Consider the following 23,240-nt stretch of genomic DNA (forward strand, 5'->3'; position numbering starts at 1 on the left):
TATTTGTCATGGCTTGAAATAACATGGAACGGGGCAGTCCGCCCTCAAAAAGTGGTTCATGTTGAAAGGAGTGGTGGAGAGCTGGCAGGTATAGATTGTATGTTGTGATTATTCTTGGGTGGTTAGGATTCCTTTCTTGAGAATGATTGACTTGCCATCTCTGTTTCCATCACCATACCTTGTCTCTCCCCTCCAAAGTGGCAGTGCTGACATCTTCTCTCACAAGCCCTATTTTAGATAACTTGTGTTTTATTTAGAGACTTTTGAACACAGTTCACCACAGTAATGCAACAAGCCCCCTTATTTGGAGGGAGAGATGTAGAGGTCATTTTTAAAGATGCTATGTTGTTTTTAGCATGCAGCTGATTAAAATTTGGGTGGTCTAAGCAGAATAAAAAACCTCCTGCATGGGGGAAATACCTTGACATCCAGCATGCATACACCTGTGAGTAATGGAAATATCATTATCCCAGTTTCTGATTCTACTTTCCTTGCCCTGTACAATCCCTCCTGACTGGCAGTGAGGTACACTGTGCTATAGATGCCAAGGAAGGAATAGCAGCTGCTTGCATTACTTCTTATCCAGTCCTGTTGTGTTTCTCTGAGATCAAAATGCAGACCAAATGATGGGAAAAATACTGGAGGAAATCCTTGCTAGGTGGCAACTAACCCAGTGGAAGGAAAGCATGCTCCCCCTCCTTGAATCCTGCTGCAGGAAGAGGGCAGGCTTATAATGGTACCTGACATAATTCTGGAAAGGCCATGAGTCTCCAGGGACTGCTCCAGTGAACTGGAGCACCATTACCTGGGTTTTCTTTAGACACAATATGTCAGGTTAATTTAAAAACACTTCCCAAAGTGAGGACTGATAGAGTAGTGAGGAAGGAGCTTTGGTGGAATACATCCTTGATTCTTGTGCTGACAGTGGATATTTCTGTTGCTTTTTTGTTTTGGTTTGTTTGGGGTTTTTTCTCCCTTGAATGATTTGATTTTGTAATTTTAAGGAGCACTTTTGGAATTAGGCACTTTTTTATTATTTTAAAAGACCTTTTACCATTCACCTAGAAAAGAAATTTATCATTCCAAACTGAATACTTCTACTGAGTTTTACTGGCATGGAAATTGTTTTCTAATATACAGGAAGCTTGCCTAGGGGTTTTAATGAAGGAACAGAGGACAGGTAAATGAAATGTCAATCTAGACAACAGATTTTGAGCTTGTATTCTGGAATTCATTGCATGCACAATTATTGGCAGTAGTGTAAGGAAGTTACTGCTGTGAACTGATGTGACAAGGTGTTTATTTAGCCTCTGTAATGTGTTAGTTTGAGACTTTTGATCCCAAGTAATCTCTGTTTCAGAGTAAAGTAGATGATACCTTTTGCTCAGACTGCGAAACCTGTGGGATAGTGTAAGTTCTCATAGCCAGGGAATGGCAAAGTCTTGAGTTCAGGGAATTCTGGAGTCCAAATGAGAATCTGAAAATGAATAATTTTATAAGATTTACGTATATGACAGAGCCAAACATGTCTTAATGATAGCCCTGGCTTGAGAAACCCATTTACATAAGCTATTCATACACGCAGTTTGACGAAGAGAAGAATTACAAAATTATTTCATGCTATTCCAGCATTTTCTTAATCATGAGCAGTCATAGTATTTTTTCTTGTAATTTGCAAGATTCAGCACATTGTTTACAATTAGTAAATAATAGTGATGAGAAACTAACAGCTAATCCATGGTTTGTTATATTAATGAGTCATTAGCTATGACAGCAACCTGTCCACAATCCAAGAAAGAAAGGAAGACTGCTGCCTGAGCAGAAAAGTGCTCCTTCTCCCTCATTAGAGCCACAGTGGGGAGTGTGCTCTCATCATTCAGCTGTCCTACTTTGAGCATCTTGGGCTCCATTAGACTCAGACTGTCTTACTGACATTAAACTAATTTCCCTGTCAAATTTGGGCCAGTGCATAGAGTGATGTCTTCTGATTCTGGAGAATAGAAGACGTAAATCATAGTGGTGGAAGAGTTCTCATCTGACCTCTTCTACCACAATGCCATGTGAATGAAGCAATAGTAATTTACATTTCTATTTACCTTATTTTTGAGGATAGAAAAGCATTTGGGGGTATAATCTCTCAGTTTTATGAGTTTTCTGGGTTCATTTGAGCTCTGTTTTAGATCTGCAGAATAAAGTATATGCATAGCAAGACACTTGCAGAAAATCAGATGATATGGAACCCCTATGCTTTGATTTTCTTTTAATGGAACTGACCTATCCAGGAAAAGAGAGGGTTAAGAGGCAATACACAAAATTATCAGTGGCATAACTTATTCATATAATGTAAATAAGAGAAAAGAAAATATAAGTCTTTGGGAACAGGAGTCAAGTTTTTACTCGGTATAGATTTGGTTAGAGCTCAGATGCGTTGCTTGGAAATCTGAGGTACAGGAATTTTACCACTATTACAATGTGAAGATAATCTATGGAAAATGTATCTTCTGTGTTTGAAAGACAGGAGAAAAGAAACTGTGAGGATCAGCTGAAGGCTATGTTTTGAGATTACTTTATGCTTGGTATTCAAACGCAGCAGAATAAAAACCTTCTTTAAGCAAAACATTAAATACTGTTATACAAACTGTTTTTAAAGGGAAGCATAAAATAGCTCTTCTAAGTGTCTGTTAAGGGTAAGCAAGCTTGGAGAAAATGTCTCCAGACCTTGGGGACAAAAAGTTGTGTAATTCTTCCACTTCCAAGAAGCATCTAGAAGAAATGCAGAATTGTTTACATCCCCCCAACCTGGACTGATTTGGAGAGAACCAGATTCCACTGAAACTTGAAAAGTAGCTAGAAAGATGTGGTGACCTGAAAGAAAATAACCCTTTCAAAACCTTTTATAGAGAAGATTTTTTTTTTATATCCACTAGGCCAGAAAGTTTGAGAACAAAAAGGAAAAAGCTTTTGAGCCTGATTTTTTTCCAAACCCCTTTGATAGGAGAAAGGCTCAGACTCATTTAGCCAAGGGGTATATTCCCACCTGAGCCGTCCAGGACGCAAAGCAACATCAAGAGCCTTCTTCCTTTACTCTCAAAAGCAGAATTCAAAAGTCAGAGAAGAAAACTTTTTTTTTTCCCCCCAAACATTAATATTTAGAAAGGATAACCAATTTATCTATGCAGTTCTCTTCTAAAAGTAGTTTTCCTGTTGAGCACAGAAAAAAATTGAGACATCAGGCTGCAGCTGATGCCAATTTGACCTTAAACTGGTATGGGCCAAAAAATAACCTTAAGAAGAGTGTTTCCTACCAGGTGAACACCTCTGAAGTCTTACACTCCAAGTGCAAGATTTATATATGTACCTTTTGTGCCTTACCCTTCTGCTAAAAGTGGAAAAATGAACCTGTCATCTCTTGAAAGTACCTTTGCTTTTTCTAGTGAACGGATCAACACAGTTATGCTGATTTAGCAAGGAAGGTGTGACTATGATTTTTTATGGACCTACCAAATCACAAGGAAGGTAATGGTATATTCAGGTGGGATATAATGGGATTTTTGGTGTATTCAGCCAGGTAATGGGAGAAAGCTGTGATTATGCACTGTAACCCAAGAATCTCAAGCATCATGCAACCATCTTTTTTTTTTTCCTCTTTACCTACTAGACACTGTTAGGATTTTGCTCTGCTGCAGTGGTTGACTTTAAAGGGAGAGGTGTGGGAACCTCAAGTCTACCTTATTTGTTAGACACTGGATGCAATATGGACAATTCTTTCTTCTTCAGAGGTTTTGAGGAAAGATAAGCTGAGCTGAGAACGAGTGTCAGCTTAGCCATGAAGGTTTGAATCTGGGTATGAGTCTGAGCACAGCCAGATGCAGAAGACCAGGAATTCAAAATCTGCTCTTCACAGTCTGTTTCCAGTAATACCAATTCAATGCTAGAGTTCATCCCATGTTGATGGATGACTCTGCTTGCCCACATTAATTAGACTGAGACCATTACAAATATTCTACTTGTTGCCTACCTGTTATTGCAGTATATGGTATAGTCATACACTAAAGATGTTGTCTTCTTTTGTAAAGGGCAAGAAGGGACTCTTTGTAATTAGGAAACAGAGCCCTTGTTCTTGTAAATGACTCCTATTAGAGGGATTAGAAGCAGGCCTGTGTTTCTAGGATGGGATTCATGTATTCTTACTGTAGCTGTCTTAAGGTTATGTATTCAGCCTGAGGAAGATGCCCAAGTTTTTCTAGGCAGAGATAATACAGAACTGGAGATGACACTTCCAACTCACTTTGGATATCTTTCTAAACAGGAGCTGGTCAAACTTACTAAAGATTGTATGTCCCTGTACTGTTGCCCAGTGAGCAGCATCTCTCCCAACTATACAGTTTTGGGTTTTCCTTTGTTTATGTTTGCTAAAGTAAAAAGTGAAAAGAACAGTGGAGCAATAAATGTTAATATTTCCACTTTGGTTTTAATGTTGAGCTTCTGTATGGCTTGTTTGATGTATACAGAGTATTGAACATTGCAAGCTTTGCTTAGGCTGAGTACTAGGAGGGTCTCTGTTTTCTGCTTAGGCAGTACATGGAACCTGTAGAAACATATTTCTCAGTCAAATGTGCTTGAAATTGGCCAGTAGGTTCATGAATTACTTGAACAATGGACACAGGTATGCACAAACATTCATGTAGCATGTTTTGATAGCTTATTTCTCTAGAAAACCAGGTTGTGATTAATATCTGAGGCCTACTAGAATCAATAGAGTTTAGAGAGTACTATACAGTTTCTCCTGATTTCATGTCCTAGTGCTAGAGGGAAATCTTAATTTGACCTAACATGAGATGCAGATACACATATTTTCTCACCATGCCAGACACAGACATGTCCTCAGGGTAGGAACAAAAACTTAAACCAAATGTACATCCTAAAATTAAATGAACTTCATTATTACTCCTCAGTATTTCAAAGATCCTTGGGCACATATTGCTGTGCTAGATTCAGTGCCTGTCTACTTCATATGCTTCCTTTTTCTTTATCCGATTCTTAGTTCAATGTCCTCCTTTCCCTAAATCTTCCATTTGCCAAAAAAGTTTAAAATTACATGTCTAATTTTCACCATGTAGTGATTTCAAGATACTAACATTAATAGTGCATGAAAAATGCTCCCAGTAGCTTAGTGTGCAATCAGTAGCCATTTTCTGGTTTTGTTTTTTTTTTTGTTCAGGCTGTTTTATTCAATGGGTTCAAAATGTTTGTATTGTCACTTGTTGGTAGGAAGAAAATGAGGATAATGATTCCTGGCTATTCTTTTTCTCAGTTTTATATTACTGAACCTAATTTGGGTCTGACAGGTTTATTTTACTGATGTGTCCTAGTCTATGATGGGCTATTTAAAAAAAAAATACTAGAGATCTGAAAAGTGGTTCCGAAGAAAAGTAACATCAATTTCATGATAAGTTTGCTTTAAATGCTAGTTGTTTTCTTATTTGCTGATTCAAATGGTCAGTACAGTCCAAAAGTTATCTGTTCATACGGATAGAGTGCTCTCTTTTGGAAAAGTACATGTTTGCATATCTATGTAGATATGAGTAAATAGGTTAGGAGGAAAAGAAGAGTGAAGGTTGGCTGTAATTCACTTTTTGATCTAGATGGATCATTGTCAGGCCTGGTACAAGACAAAGTAGTGGTTTACTCTTTTCTCCATTTACCTAAAGGATTTCTGTTCATTAGCTTTTGTTTGCCTCCCATTGTCACTGTGATTTCAAGCTCTCAGATTTTATCCACATGAAACCACTTTGTTGTGTGGCAGAAGTTTAGGGGCTGCTTTTAGGAGAGAAATCTTTATGAGTCAATGCTAATGTAACAGCAGAGGGTGGGATCATAGCACAAGTTGTTTTCTTCTGAAGTAGCCTCTGTTTCAGCTCCCTTTGGCTTTTTCTCTGACTATGAAAGATCTGTTTGATCCATTTTTTTTTCCAGTATAACATCTATCACTGAACTGGGAAAGTTTCTCCTGCAGTGAGCATTTCTCAGGTTCTTTTTTGTGGTCATGTTTCCCAGAGCCTCCATGTTCAAAGCAGCAAAAGCTTTCTAGGTCACTTGCTTCCCACTGCGCACTTCTGTTCTGGATTCAGGCAAAGAGATTATGTTGCATTTTGTTTACTACCTCTGTGAGAGACACTAGGGCCACTAGTCAATCTGCAGAACATTAGAAGTACCTATTTAATAGAGGCAGAATTTTATTGAGTGAATAATTACATCCTGTTACTGCTGAAGTAATCACCTTAGATTTGACCAATGCCTCCAGAGGGAGGTATGTTCTTTGCAAAATGCCACCCTGGGCGGTGCATTTTACTTCTGTACAAAGCTCCAGAATCTGTCTGACCATATTGTACTACAGGTTGTCTTGTTTTCAGAGGATGAAATTTATGTTCCATGAAATACGCCATTGCCAAAATTAATAGGTAAATGAACAAAGTGAAACAGACCATTAGAACCATTACAACATCATAGTTGCTGAGTTGTGGCACAAAAGCAGAAACTAATGGGTAAACATAACCATCTTACAGCGACAGCAGCCATCAATGTGCAGTACACAACTGTGGTTACACAATGGAAGGCAGTCAACCATTATGAAATATGATTTAGCAGCCAGGCCAGTTGCAGGTAATCTTGCTTAGAACAATATTTCCCTTGGCTACTGTCTTTTAGTTGATAAATGTCAACTGTTTTTTCTCTGTCCTACTAGAATTTCATTTCTATTTCACTTTGATAATTTTCATAATCCTTTTTTCTATATTACTCTGGACCATGCTACTGAGTTTTTTTCTTCTCAGAAATATTCCTGAAGCATGAACAGATTGCTCGTGAATATTCATGCAAATAGGAATTCAGCCAAAGTCTTCAGAGGAAATGTTCACTGTAACACCTTGACGTCTTTTTGATGCCCTTGTATTTATTTCTACTCTGAAACAATAGTTCATGATTTTAAGTGAACACTCAAATATCTAATCAAGATAAACAATTGATAGACTGAACTGTGTTTGTATAATATGATTAAAAAGCTTTGAATAGCTAACATAATCATAACATTCTATTAATGGACAGCTTGTGACAAGCTACAATAACAAATGATTCAACTAAAAAATTACAATGCTCAAAGATATGCAGGATCAGTTCCACTGGATTCAGTGTATTTATACTGATTTAGGCAAGTAGGATGGTGGATTAACTCCTTAATTATTACATCTTTCATTACATTTCACTTTAGTGTAAAATAAACTACAACACACAGAAATATTTTAAAAATTCAGATGGGTAGAGAAGCTAACAAGTTCATCCATAGCTTGTTAATACAGTATTTGCAATCAGCATCTAAACATTTAAGCACTGATTGAAAAAGAGAGCACTCCGTTGTTAGACTAGAGAGGTGTCCCCCATGCTATTGACGAAAGAGGGGTGGAGAAGCGTCTTTCAGCCTGGTTACTGGAGTGGTGCAATATAAATTAGAATACCATCTCTGGCCGTTTTCTGGAGCCAGGAGAGGGATTGATGCAGAAACTCCTCCAGATCCCTGTGCCACTCAAGTGTTTACTCCTGCAGGAGGACTTTGTCAGTGACTGACTAAAATAGATCCAGAGCTGCTTTATTCTGCTGAAGTTGTTTCAAAGTAGTTGGAGCAAAGGAGAGAGATGGGTGCTCAACTGTTTAGTTTTCTCTGTCAAAGGTTTTCACTGCCATGCATATGCAAAAAATAATCAGATACTTTGTTCTTCATGAGCAATATCTTTCGAGGTAATATGTAGCAGCAAATTGAGTCCTAGTAATAGTAGGTTACAAGGAAGGCTGTCATGGTTCAGATCAACAACCAGCATTGCTAATTGTATCCTTGGATGGCAGACCCAACCAAGGGTTTCTCTAACTCAGCAAAACAAAACTCTGTGGAAGTGTCATATATGTGTAATGCATGCAATTTAGCATGCCTTTCAACAGGACATAAGTGTTTCCACTGAACAGTACAAGAATTTGCATAACTGCTGCCAGCTGGTACATTAGTTGTACCTGAGTTTTGACCTGACAGTAGTTTTACTGAATAGATATCTTTTACTGCTTTTACCCACAGAAAAAACAAAGCCAGTTGAAGCTGCAAACACACAAGTAAATCTTGAAATTGTAGTCCTCCGTCCTGCTTCCATTTATCAAGGGAAGGCTGTCTTACTCTTAAAACTGCTACTAAATGTGAGATATTGCTATGATGAGTGTAACCTATGACAAAATAGTGAAAACTTGAATACGTTAAATACAGAATTAGGTGACTAGTTGAGTGATAATATATTGCCTAACCTAATGAAAAGACATTACCTTTGAATAATGGACCAAATCGTAGATTTAATTATCCCAAGGCAAGGTAGTGGGTGCTTCATGCAGACAAGGTCAATTACCTTATCCAGAAGAGCCTGTTTGAAGTGTGTTATGAATAATTCACAGACATAGAAATTAGCTTTGAAAAAGTGTCCCAGCTATAATGTGGTGAAAGCATTCAATTTCTTTTTTAATGTATTTAAGATAACACCCAAAGGACAATTATGGCTGCTTAACTGTGAGACTCCTTAAATGACAAGGAATGACAATTGTGTGGTCAAATTCACATTAATGCATTATGCAGAGGAAGCATTGCCATCATGATGTGATCCTGTCAGATGACAAGTAACTGATTTCAAACCTCATACTGTATTTTTAAATGCTGAACGAAATTTGGTCAAAGATTGATTAATTTATTAACTTTTCTCAATAGAGAAGACTCAGTTGTAGCTGTACAAGCGTTGTTTACTTTGTTTATTTAGAGCTTTTAGTTCTTTGATTTGCTTCTGTGAAAACAAAGATCCAGAGTGATTGAATCACTCATATGATTTTGGAGAATCTGAAAAACCCAAAGGTGAAACCTGAATATTTAATTTTCCATCTTTAATCAGAAGACCAGTCTTTTGCTATAAGCACTAAATTGCACTGTTTCAAAGACAGTATTGTTCCAATCTAGGACTATTTAGCATTAGAGTTAAAATGATGGCAGTAGCCATGGTAGCAGAATGCATACTCACTTGACATATGGTGACCTTAGGTGTGAATTAGAAACGCAATAAACCTCTAAGTCTGGGGAATAACATGCTCTCTCAGCATATTTTGATTCCACAGGCAAAACAATAACCTTAGCTTTCTCCCTTTGACTTTGCAATAAGTGGTAATGGCCAGGGGAAATCCCTCAGGGGCTGCAGTTTTCTAAGATGCCTGACAAGAAGATGGCTAATTCATCAGATACCTCAGTTTAAGTGCCGAAATGCAATAGTGACATTTCATGGCCTTTGAGTTTACCTGCTTTATTTGCTTGAAAGGGAGAGTTCAGCACAATTTTAGCAGGTGCTATAGAATGTGTATCTAATGAGGCATACTGCTGGCTTGGTCCTGTTTCCATTCATGTCAATGTCAGGAATCCCATTTAGTTCATCAGGAGCAGGTCCAGGACCCTGGCAGTTTCAAAGAAAGGATGGTTTCAATAAAAGGATATAAAAATTTGATACAAAGTCCATTTATAAAATAAGCTGTTAAACTACTAGAAGTAGGAAACTACCACAAAGAGACAGGAGAGAAAACTTCCATTAAAGCAAACGTACTGAAAAGTTTTGTTCTCTGCATGTATTTGGGTTTTTTTGGTATTCTTCGTCATCCATCTTTTCTCCAAGGATCAATTTTCCAAAACAAGCTCAAGACTTCTCTTTACTCCCACTTCACACCATCATCGGCCTCCTTGATAAAGACTAATCTGAGCCTAAGAGACTTGCTAGCTGATGTTCTTATTTGCATGCATGAATGTGAACAGATGTTTACATAGCAGTGTTAAGTAGGCCAGCTGTTTGGGAATCATTTATGTATTTCATGGAAAAGTGAAGCTGTATGGTTCAAACCTTTACTCACCATGTAGAAGAGAAAAGAAACCTAAATTCAGACAAAAAGACATTTCTTTCTGTGTTAGAAGGTAGCATCATTTACAAACATCAGGTTTCTGTATCTCTGAATTTACATAATAATACCAATACCTCTTACCTAAATCTCTGGGCATCTGCAACTTATCTTGACCAGTTGAATGTGGATGAAAGAAAATACACAGAACAGCATCAACATTGCAAAATGTTATTTGATTTAGGGAAGAAAAAACCACAGAGATGAGGGGAGAGGAGGGGAGGGATAGAAGATTGAAGGGAAGTTGTCACATTTCTTTACAAGAGGTTGCTTATTGCTGATTTTTTCCACAATCTGTCCTGTAAGGAAGCATAAATCAAGATAATGTTTGCCTTTGCATTTGTTCTGCTCTTCAGATGGGAGAAAAAGCATAAACCTTAGGAGTGGATTACAACCATAAATGTGTAACTTGTATTTATTAATTCCTTAGCATAAATCTGAGTGGAAAAGCTTCCATTATTATGGAGGTGTACATACTCATGCAGGCATATATGTAGAGAGAAGAGGTTGGAGGCAGGAGCTCTGATAACTTTTTAGAAGAAATTTGCTGCTCAAGGATTCCTATTTTAAATACAAGTCTTAATCTGAGCTTGGCTATGATTTAATTTCCTCTGATGCCTGCCCTGCTGGACCTCCATGTCTTGAAAAGAGCAGGCAAATAATGTAGAGAGTGAAATGGAAGTGATTGAGCCAGTTACTTTTTGCATAGCTGCTGAAGGACTCTAATGACATATATTAAGATATACCTTGTCAAAATCCTACACCACACTGAGACTTACCTGCCTCAGTTGTATTGTTTCCACTCAAGCACCACTTCCTGGTAGAGATGCCTACATCTCTCCAAACCAGTACTTGACAGGATTTGTAGTGGATTATGCTTGGCTTGAGGAGGGTACACTCAGATAAGAAGCCTTATTGCTGGAAAGAAAGATGGTGATGTGTGTGATGATCTTGCAGACTTTTGATTCACAGCCTTGATTCAGTCCACAGAAAGGTTTGTCTTATCAGCTGTGATGAAAGGCCTGTGGTAGAGAGTTATGCTGTGTGTGAAGATCTTGATTCTTACTTCATGAAGCTTGTAGATTGATGGAATGGCTCCAGTGCTGGTTCTTTCTCTCACCGTTAAATACGTAAGAAAAATAGGCCTGTTCTGCTTTTGGAAAGAGAAGGAGGACTAGGGCTTCTCATGATTCCATGGTTCTCATTCTTTTGTAGCCTCTGCCCATTCCAGTATTCATTGCAGTGGTAAAGTTACAGCTGAGTTCTTCCTTCAGCTTCAGGAGCAGAAAACTGTCTTCAGCTAAATAATAGTATCTGTTAGTGTCAGTCGAGGTACAGAGTATAGCTGAGCCATTTATATTCTATCATTCATATTCAGTACAGTCTGTGCAGGAATGCAAATACACACCCATGTTTGTTACAGTTGTATAGAGAGATATACAGGAACCAGAGACCAATTAAATAGGAAAAACTAAATAAAAGATCTATTTGAAAGATGTAAACCTGTTGCTAACAGGGTGAAGAAAAGAGCTGAAAATTGATGAAGTAATTCCACAGAGAAGACAGATTGTTGTCATGCTGACCTTTAAGACTGTTCAGGATATATCAGTAGGAACATCTTCTGAGTATAGTGTTCTATTAATTTTTTCATTTGCATTCTCTTGTTTTTCTCTTTACGTGCTGGGTTGAAGCCAGTTCATTTCATGGTCTTGCTTATACATATGTTCTGCTACAGCTGCATTTTTCCAAAGTGCCCAATTTCACAGCACTCCAGCCTTCCTTAGGATGACAAATGGTGCCCCTGCTGCTCTGACCAACAGAACTGTAATTGCAGTCTGAGACAGGGACAGCTGAACTAATATCATGATGCAGTTTGGGTATATTCTTAAGTTGAAATTTGACTACATTTCTTTATTGTAGCTGAGTTTCCAATTCCACCACTTAAGGCATTAACCACTAACATTAATTATAACACTGAGGAAAGCAGAATTGCTCTGCAGCTGAAAGCAGTGTCAAATCAGCATTTATTTATTTACCATTGCTCTGTAGCGTGTTGTAACACATCAGACTATAAAGAAATTTAATGAGTTACAGTAACGCTTGTAGCCTCTCAGAGATACTGGAATGTAGTTCAACAAGTTGTTTGTTGGTTGGGTTTGGTTTGGGGTTTTTTTGACAAAGAACATAAAACTGGATTTTCTCCACTGCTCTGCTGGACTTTATGACCATAGTAAGTGCAACTTTTTCCAACTAACACATTTTAGGAGCAAAAAATAATCCAGTTCAGCTTGCCCTGTGGGATTTCAATTCAGTAAGGATGTGACAAAAGTGTAGGAAGAGAGGCTTAGAGTGTGGTTTACACTGTGCTTATCCATGCTGCCCTTCTGGTTCATAATTAGTGCAAGACTCAGACATGTGCCTGTATTACTCTCTAAACTCTTTTCTGGGTGTTGGTGTCATTTTGTGGTTGTTTACAATGCTTGTCTTGTAGAGGACAGGAAATAAAATGCATTCTATGCACAGGACTTTTACAGCTGATTGGTATGAATTGAAATATACTCCTTTTTTGCCAATAAAAAGCCCCCAAAACAAGAAATAATAATAAAAAAGCCCGATGGCTTTTTATCTAGAACTGCATGGGGATTGGAACTGGATTTCCTTCTTACCAAAGATGTTCATTTGCCAAAATAATTTTACAGGGAATTTGAGATGTGATCTCATTTCCCAAAGGATTTTTTCCAAAAGGAAAACAGCATCCCAATAATATCTGAGAGTGCTATTACCAGTTTTAAGAAAATCCTTTTATTTATTTAATTAGGGATTGCAGCTTCAAAGTGATTAGCAATATGTTATTATCTCTTTTAATTTATGTTCTACTAAGACTATTTTTAATATTTTTATTCCAGTTCAGAAATTCAGCATATTTACTGATTATATTTTCTGATTTCTTTAAGATCATTCTAAGCCATGAAATTCAGTTATTATCAGAACCTTACAGGAATCAGTTAGTGGTTGCACTTCAAAAAAGCACACTGTGGAAATGACATTGTCCTAATGACTTTCTGGTCAGATTCACTCTGTGTAAATAGATTTTATTCACTAACTGTCAGCCATGCTGTGTTAACCTGGGAGCTGAAGGACAAGGTGTGTTCTTATTGCTTTGTGAATCAATATTGCTAATAAAGATTCTCTATATCTGAATCTAGTTTTTATTATTCCTAGAAGCTGCCATTGCAAGTGCAATGGGAACAAAATTAATCTGTTTTTTGTGGAGGGTTGTCAAATCTGAAGACAGTCCATTTCAGTCACTAGTGACTGTATTGGTGGAATGTTAGCAGGGGTGAAAAAAGTAATAATAAGGATCCTTTTCTTGTTATTAATGCTTGTAGTTAAAACTGCATATATAGGAAACATTTCTGTTGAGTAAGGTAATTCCATTTTTACTCAGACACTTCAAAATAAAGGGGGAGAGAAGAACTGTTATTAGTGTATGTAGTTCCTCCCAAAGGACCAAGCAAAGATTGCTTGCCACAGCGTGTTTTTCTGTAACTTATCTAGTCTTCTATTAAATGTCCCAAATGTCCCTATTTTATCTATTTTCTTTTCTTGTTTTATCAAGTTGCATTTAATCCTGGGCATGGTCCAGCAAGCCATCCATGGTTTCCTGCAAGAATTGGATTAATCCTTATATTAATTCCACTCAACCTTACTCCAGCTGTCTTGTGTTTATAAACAAGCAACCTGGTCTTAGTTATGTCTTGACTTTCAGACTGCTATTAGGCCAGCTTGTCAGCCTAGATTTTTTGGGGCTTTCTGGGTAAAAGGCTCAGTCTGGTAGGCAGGTGAGAGTACCTGAACCTGGGAGCTGTGCAGAGCTGGAGGCTTTGCTGTACAGCTCCATTGTTGCACCACATTGAGTGCATGAGATGCAAAGTGCTGCAGGTAGGGTCCCTCTGTTACTCTGTGTACCCCAAGGTCTTGAGCTGTTGCAATGATAAACTCAAGAATAAATGGATCAAATATATAATTAACTTTTCTTTCTTACCCCCTTTGAAAATAGATCCTTCAGGCCTGTATTTCATTTGCTGCATACCTGCAGATGGTGCTTTGGCCTGTCCCAGTGACAGCCACAGGGTTTATCTAAGGAATTTCTACGTCCTGAATCTGTTTCAGAGCAGTTTGAATTAGTGGGCTGCACAAAACGATCTGCAGAGGTCCTCTCCAGCCTCAACCATTCTGTCTTCCTGTGAACAGCCTGATGCTGAGTCAGTGCAAATCAGCATGACTACCCAGATTTCTCTGGAGCTGGATGCTTTTAATACCAGTTGCTGGATCTGGCCTTTATTATTCCTGGAAAATAATAGTAAAACAATGAGCTACAAAGTATTTCTTCCTGGAAGTCTTTCCTGGTACAGTTACTTATAATGTAGTTTTACCGTTCTGTAAAAGTTGTTTTCTCACTTCATTCCTTGAATAGCAAGTTTTCTTGTGGTGAAATGATTGGTTCATGCATTGCTGCACCATTCACAGTCTTTGATGCTTCATCTACTCCCCTCTGTCCTTTGCAATCTTATTTCTATGCTCTGAAATTGCTTTCATCTATGAAAACTTAAATAGCATTTAAGAACAAAAACTGCTGTGATAAACTACTACTCTCACCTTGCAGTATTTTATAAAGTGCTTTAGTTCTGTACTCTCTCCTTACCCTCTAGCCCTTTCACATCCATTATAAAATGCTTTAAAAAGAAAGCTCTGAGAAAGAGCATATGATCTGTCTAAACTCATAAACTCACTCATCTTTTCCAGGCTTTCCTCTATTCCATGTGGGCACCTCAACCAGTTAGCTCATAAGATAATGTGGGTAAGATTCAGTAGGACATTGAGAGAGTGGGCTGTATTACTAGTTGCATGCAGGGTGGCTGTAAATCTCACTCTTGTTGTCTTCCTCAGGCCTAGAGAGCCACTGAGGAGTGCTAGTCTTCGGCAAGTGCAGAGAACCCCAAAATTACATATGATCCTTCACTATCCTGTGGTATTTTCACAAGAACTGGAATAACATTATCTTCTGTTTATTAGTTCATTAATTCAGCACCCGCTACTGCTTACTCCCATTATTTTTATTCTTATGCAGAAGAACTGATTAAGAGATCATTTCCTAGGCGCTGTAATGAGCCACATCACAAGACGACCTTTCAGTGGAAATGGGTGAGAGGGTACTGGTGAATGAGGATGAGAATGATCACATAGGAGCTGATTGAGCAATGTGAGGGCAAGAAATGATGGCTTCATCTTATTGGAGTTATTCTTTCTGGCTATACTTGCAACCTATGAAAAAAAGTCCAGACATCTGCTGAGCAGGACCTGCTCCTCTGGCCCAGGCAGGGTCATGTTGAAGTCCACTGCGGCTTATTCATAGTAATTATTCACTTGTAATTGAATCTAGGGAGCTGATGGGTTTCTGGTCCCATACAGAGTAAGGATGTGACAGGACATGCATCCATGTCATAGGCCTATCAGTTAAAGCAATACCAGGCTTATTTATCTGAAGTTACCTAGAAAAATTAGGCTAAATAGAGAAAATGGAAAAGGAAAAAGGGAATGAGAAAGAGAAAAAAAGAGTTGAAAGCAAGAGGGACAGTTTCAAAGTGAAGATGAGCTGGAATGCAGAAGATAGAGGAAACGAGAATTTTTTTATTTCAGCAAAACTGCTGGAGATTCAAAGCTGCTATTTTCTCTTTTGTTATTTGTCTGTAAAAACTGTAATCTTCTCTGCATTTTTGTTTTTGAGTTGTTTGTTTGTTGTTCTTTCTAACCTGCATCCCTTCAGCTGGTCACACAGTTTCTGTTACTGGCTGAAGTCCCACTTGCATCTTTCAGGAAACTTGTCACTTGACCAGAAAATTATTGAGAAAACAGCCCAGCCTGAGCTTGCAGAGGAGAATGCAAGTACTCATAATATTTTCAGCCTTCTTTGGCCTTCAACAGAGACATTCACGAGGCATAAAATTTTGGGTTTGAAATCCTTATTCCCATCCTCAAATCTGTCTCTCAAAGGGTTGATAAAGATTTTGCTTTTACTGAAGCACTGTAAGTGTGTGATTGCATAACTCTGTCCTTGCAGCTCAGCAGTTCTGCTCATTAGCCTCCTGTTAAATCTGCAAGAAGCAAAGGTCCATGTTTGTTTACCTTCTTTCTGCCCATTCTCATCAGTGAGAATATCTCAACAACTACAGGAAGTACAGAGCACACTGTGATAACAGCTGCTCCAGAGGGAGAGTGGTTTCTCTGCTTAAGAGAAGCAGACAAATGCTACTACATGTTTTTGGGGGGTTTTGTTTAGTTTTGTTTTCAGGAGTAGAGCTTATGGGTTTTCTTTATTTTTTTTAAGCAATTACTTCAGCCTGTGACTCCATGAAAGCAGTGCATGCACCTTGGCAGCAAAGCTGAATAACAAGAAACAAAATGTCAGCAAAATACTGCCTTTTTTTCCCTTTTCCTAACCACGCTTAACAAAGTAAATTTAGGATGAGGGCTAGACTTTGTGATTAATTAGATCTTGCCCTGGGGAAATGACCACTGGCATTAGCAGGACTACTTTACTTTGGATAGCTGCTCTAAATAAGGATTCAAGGACCTGACCAGAAATTGTAGTCAAATTCAGTGAAAAATCTTAGTAACAGTGGATGGTATCTTTGCTGCTCAGTACAGAAGGTGATTGTCTCTCTTCAGTGTTGGACCTACTGCGATTTCCAAAACAACCATGTTTGCAATCTCTGAAAATTAGAGCAGTGATATGTGGGTTACAGTTTTAAGAAAGAAAAAGAAATATAAAGCCGGCACAATTGCCATGGAGAAAGTTTTAATTCAAAGGATGGAAAGTATTAGTCAGTCATTATGGCTGTACTAAGAAGAGACATGTGGAAGCAGAGAATAGTTTGGTACAAAAACAGCTGGGTGACTTGATGGCTTACTGAGTAAATAATGTTCAAAGGAACCATGTCATTGAGGATTCTCATTTTTTAACCTGCTCTATATTACAGAAATGATTTTTCCCAAGATAACCTGATCTTGATTTACAAACAGGGTTGTTTATGAAATGCAGAGAGCCTACCACACCATCTCAGAGGATGGGTATTGCTTCTATAATTGGCAGGGCAGAGCCACGAGACTCTTGCTGAGGGGTGTAAACCAAGGAGCAACTTTTTTTCACTGTTGTATCTCAGCATCCACTTCAAAGAATGTGTAGCACAGGCTGAGTTCACCCTGTTTTGTGTTATTAGCGTATTTTCCCAGCAGTGTGAGCTGTTGTTTAAACCAATACAGATTCTGAGTCATTAATGCCACAGACTTCTTCACTGAACAGCCTCTAAGAATGCATTTATTTTGTGTTTTCCACTAAATATGGAATATTTCTTCAATTTGTCCACTTTTTTTGTCCAGAATTATTATAAACACTTTTTCACAGATTTATCCAATTGTATTTTTTTTCCTGTTGAAAGACCAAAGAGGAAGAATTTGGTTTTATGCCAATTTAATGTTAAAAATTCTAGAAGAAAAAGCTATGAAAATGTTATAATATAAAAAACTACACATGAGTAAATAAGATCTTGATAAACCCTTGCAAAAGGTATTAAGTCACAGTTTTCCCTTTCTCCATTTATTCAAGAGCCTTTTAAAATTGGTTAGCTAAGATCATAATTTGTGCTCTGGATAGGTCTCTGAATTCAGTTATTCAGGTTGAAAATTGCCTCATATATGTGTGCATATACAGATATATGTATATAAAAAGTGCTAACTACATTTTTCAAATACTGTTCAGTGTATGAGGTGAGCCATTTGCAGGATTTGGTATTGTTGGAGTAGTTAGTGCAAACAGATATTTTATGTTTTGTGAGTGCAGTTTCAAAGAATTGGGTTTGATTGCTCTATGCAATTCTACAGTGGGTGTTTTCCTAATTTTCACTACCAGTTGATATGTGAATCTTTCCTTCTAAGAGAAAACAGCGTAGATGTGAATTAATCTGCATTTTCATCAGTAAAATTTATAGATGCAAGATCCAGCAAATTTAGTTCTGCCTAACTTGGTTTGCATTAGGAAGGAAAAAGAGAACTTAAATATTTCCAAGAGAAGGTTGTTTCAGTATAATATGGTTTCAGTGTTTCAAGAGACAAATACAAATAAGTTGACTTGATGTGGTGGTGAGAAAGACCTTTAACTGACCTGTTTCAGTAACATGAGAACTCCAAAACCTTTGACTGTATTAGCGACATGTAAGTGCTGTGTCAGACTTCAGGTTTATACAGCACAGGAGTTTAACCTGGCATCCAGTTTATCTTGTTATATTTCCATTTTTTTTCACAGATTTTTGTTCGTGGCAATATCAAGAACAACCTGGCAAACGATACAGGCAAATCTGGACAAATATTTTAAACACAATACTTTTAAAAATGCATGTCTTTGTTTTAACTCATGCTGTATAAACATAGAAGGCAATACTAAGACTTTCTGCCTATATAAAGACAAACTGAGTCCACAAACGTTGTTTGGAATCTATACACGTAGTGATTCAGTCCTAAATGCTGTTTGAATATGCTGCTTCTGTCTTTCCTTTAGCTTTTTGAGTGCCTATCAAATAACTTTTGAAAAAATTCTTGCACCTTTAAAAATAACTTGTATTTCTAATAGTGTTAATGCCTCCTAATACAGAAGAAGTATTCTATAAATAAAAGAGAGTCAGTAAAGAGGAGGTTTAAGAAAACAAATATTTTCTTGTAAGCTGGTCGAAAGACATCGGATGCATGTTCAGCCATTTTTGTCACTACAAATTAAGAGGCAGATACGCAGTGCAGGTGAATTTGATCTCAATCTGCATCTCCTTCTAAGGGTCTTTGGGAATCATTTCCATGTGTCTGCTATCCTCTTCACAGTCCTCAGCCTCTGTGCTTGTGAGCTGTACAGTCTGTGCCAGATTTTCTACAGAGCACTAACAATGAACAATTTAGTTGAGCACATTGATAGAGTAGATACTGAGGATCTACTGAAAAACTGACACCTGGCAGGAGCTTACTCTCTGCCTTGCTGGATGAACACTGAGTTCTTGTCCATATGTATGGCAGTATTGTATATGTCAGGGTTTCCAGAGTCTTACTTGGCTCTTTGGATACACATACACAGCTGTTGACTAGACCATAAAGAACCAGCCTATGGAGATAGGTAGAAGGAAGCATCAAGGTGATCAACTAAAGATGGTACTCCTTAGTTAGCAAGTTTACTTTTGCAATCTGTGCCTGGCAGCATGAACGAGTAGCAGTATTTAGTTTGACACAGTATTCAGTCTGCTTGTTCAGTTTTTTTATTCAATACAGTATTAAATTATCATGAAAACAGTTGTGTAAATATCACAGCTGTTTGTAGAGGCTTCCAGACAACAACAACATTGAAAGAGTGATTGTCCTCAGCAGGAAATAAAACAAAGAAAAAATGCCTTTTTTGAAGATTTTGTCATCAAAATTAAAACCTTCCAAAGGCAGCTTAAGTAGTACAGAAGGGATATATTGAAAAAAAGTGGTCTCGGTTCTGTTACTGGTGAATTCAGCCACTTGAGGCTCTTTTGTTTTGCTTGGTTTGGGATATTTTTTTACACATGTTCTCCTTCAAAACCATACTATGGAGTTCAAAAAAAAAAACCTTAAAAAGGGTTTTTAAAGGAGATTTTTCAAATGGTTATAAATAGACAAAAATGCATGAAAAAGCATACTTCTAGTTGTGCAGTAGGCTTTTAACAACCTATTTTACTAAATACAATTTACTAAGTACAATGCAGGCACAGAATAAAATATTAATAGTACTTGTCATAAATGGACTTCTTAGATTAGGAATTTTAAAGTAGAATTCTACTGACCTGTGTAAGCACAAGGTTATGAGGCTTGCTGGTTTAAAGGTAAACCGGTGGGAGAAATGAACCTGACCCAAGAGAGAATACAAGTCAGAGTTACAATTTACTAAAAAGATTACAATAAATATAGTAATACAGAGAAAAATGCACAAAAATCAAATGTATAACCCAGCACCCTGGAATACAAAGCGAATGGTGTTTGTTAGCCTCTGTGCTGAGCACCATGTGGTCCTCTTGAATACAAAGTAAACAGAAAGGAAAACCTGTTGATGAGGTTGATGGTTGCAATCTTATCGAGAGTGACAGTCACAGTCCTGTTGAGATGCTGATCCTCCTCTGGATCCAACGAGTGGTACCCCAAGTCCCAAAATACCAAGATTATATATGCTCAAGTTCCAGTGGCAATGGCCAGTACCTCCCCCAGGGTGGGGAGTTTTGCAACGGGTGATTTAACTCTGTAAGTCATGGGATATTTTTGGAATCTTTGATGGTCTACGTCATTCCAATTGCCTGTTGTGCCAGTCCCTAATGGCCTATTAGAAGACATGACCCCTCAGGCCGAGTGTGAAGGTGCTAATGCCTCCTTGGAGGGGAGTAATCACAGCTGAGTCATTTGTGTGAAGACAGAAACATTCCTGTGTCTTTAACACCCAGCTTGTAGCCTGAGGTGTCAGGTGTGCCCTGGGCAGCTGCTGCAGACAATCCATTATTAACAGTTCATCAGAAATTACCTAGAGAGTGTAGAATGCATAGTTTTGGTTACAGCCACATAATGATAAACTGGTACCAGCTGCTGTAACCAGAACATGGGGTGAAGTTAAATCCTTGATTAATGTCATTGATTTGGTCTGTGACTTCACCACATAAGGGAAGTTAATTCATTTTGAGATGGCGAAGAAATTGATAATGCTTTGAAAAAATGATAATACCATGATTACAAAAGTGAAAGTATTGCAAGAAGTATACAGGCTTATAGGAAAGAATCTTAATGAACAGAAGTTGGCCAAACTCAGTCTTACTGGATGACATCCTCCAGCTCTCCTAAGGTATAATGAAGTAAACTTTCTGGAAAGAACGCTAAGATAGATTATTGGGCATTGCTAGTGAAGTATTGCTTTACTTCAACATTACAAGTATATGACATACAATATATTTTTCAGAATTCCTAAGCTCTGCAGATTGTTGAATACTGCTGTGATTTCTCATGTGTTAAAAAACTGAGCACATCGAAAACCATTTTGAAGAATCAGGATATAATTTTCCTTAATAATACAATTGATTTCCAAGGGACTAGTTATGGAGCAAAATTTGCTCATCTTGAGAAAAGGGTGGCAGAAATCTGCCTAATAAAGAGAATTTTGGAAAACACACTTTTTTATATTTGTTCCCTTGATAATCTAAGATTGTTCCTTATAATGCTGAATGCTCCAGTTTTTAGCACTGTATTTAATTTAGTTGTAAATGATTCACACTGTGGTGCTTCTACCACTTCCCCAGTCTATATCATAAGTCAGAATGTGCATGTGTTTGCCTGGTATTGTTCAATAAAAGAAATAACAACAGATCTGAAAAAGATGTCAGAAAACTGCTTATCCTTAATTTATGTGAATGATTGCTTACTTCACTGTTATGTTTAAGTATATAATGACTTCTGCCTGAAGAGTCTGACACAGATTGTATTTGATTAATGAATACCATTATTTGCTGTTGGCCTGAAATATTTATCTAAATATTTTTTTCAGAATGGGCAGTTTTAAAATTAGATTAAGCACTTCTGTATAATATCTATTTCTACTCCTAGACAAATCACCCTTTTATTCAATTAACATTACTATTCCAAGCTTTACCAAGTAATTTCCCATTAATATAGTATAGAACTGTTTTACTAGCTCCAACAATCAATTTCTGCACAGAAATCAGCTGTATAGAAAAGAAAGAAATCAAAAATGTGTTGATAACAATATGAAAGCCCAAAATGAGTGTGTACATTTTTGTAAGATGAATCCTTAGATGCTCTTGAATTGTGTTTTTCTAATGAGTACCTCTGGGTATTGGTCAAATTCATCATGTCTTAATTGTTGGTATCATGAGGATGGAGTTGCTCTTCCTATTTTTATTTTCCTTTTTTCATGAATTTACAGTTCAGCAGTCTAAGCTTAGAAGGAAAATAAACATGAATTAATTTTGCCAAGTGATTCTAAAACTCATTTTAATTAGTCCCTCACACGCTACAGTTATCTGTGATTGCATTTCATAGTTCAGACTTTGCTTTATATAAGGAGAAATACTCCCTAGTAACAATGTTACTAAAGAGGAAGAATAAAATGATGCATCTTTCTACATTAGCAGTGCAGTTTCTTTTTCTAAGCTCCTTTGATCAACAAGTCTTGATATGGCAATTTTTCTAAATTTTGCCGTCTACCTGTAGGTATAATTGATTACATTTCTTGATTTAAGGATTAAGGATTCAATGAAAAAGTTATCTGAGCTGAAAGACAAAGTCAGTAGTTGAAAATGTTAATCTGTGAATTTCATTACATTGATTCTGCTTACTGTATCTGACTATTTATACTTAATTCTTGATACATGACAGATTCTGAAATTAAAAAGTCCCAAAACTATCTCTGTTTATATAAATGCATAGATCTTAGAGCTCAGGTAGGTAGAAAATAGCTTCACGGAGAGAAATTGATTCCCAAGCAGGGAAATAATTTTTCCCACTTATGTCCTACCTGCTTTAATGTCTTACGGAGCTTTGCATATGCAAATTCCACTCATGGAAAGCACTAGTCCTGCTCCCTTGGAAACTGATAGAAATTTTGGTTTTAGTTTTGAGAGGAACTGTGTTGAACCCATAGTTGATAGATCAGTTTGTATGTTATTTCTCAATATTTTTGTTCTTTATATGTAAGCCTTAAGGTAAGAACTTCCAGTCTAAGAGCTAAAGTCTTCTTCAAAACTTGTTGACTTTGCAAAAGGTCCTTGGCCAATACTGCATGGTACAAGACAACTGTCCAGTGTGAGTCGTGACAGGAGAACTGTTTTCAGTCACTATCATGGATCAGATCCTCCCCCTCGTGTCACACAAAACCACTGGATGCAGACAGTGATGCAGACAGTGGTGTTGGGTTCACATGTCAAAAGTCTTTGCAGATGAAAGGTGTCAAGTTTCTCATGAATGATTGGCAACACAAATGATGTTGCCGTATGGGGAAAACATCTGTTCCTCCAAATGGGATTACAATAGAACTGCTGTTTTTTCGACAGGTGTTCTGTAAAACGAAACTTGGGCAAAGTTTGTGGTTTGTTACTTTGTAGTTTGCCTCTTTTCTT

At 37.4% G+C, this 23,240-nt stretch overlaps 1 protein-coding gene across 1 annotated transcript in view; it reads left to right on the forward strand.

Annotated features, from left to right (window-relative positions):
* CNTNAP5 (contactin associated protein family member 5) overlaps positions 1-23,240 on the forward strand; it is a 286,664-nt gene that overhangs the window by 209,536 nt on the left and 53,888 nt on the right. The window lies entirely within an intron of this gene.

Source organism: Pithys albifrons, chromosome 8 (assembly GCF_047495875.1).
Source record: "Pithys albifrons albifrons isolate INPA30051 chromosome 8, PitAlb_v1, whole genome shotgun sequence".
Lineage (NCBI taxonomy): Eukaryota > Metazoa > Chordata > Aves > Passeriformes > Thamnophilidae > Pithys > Pithys albifrons.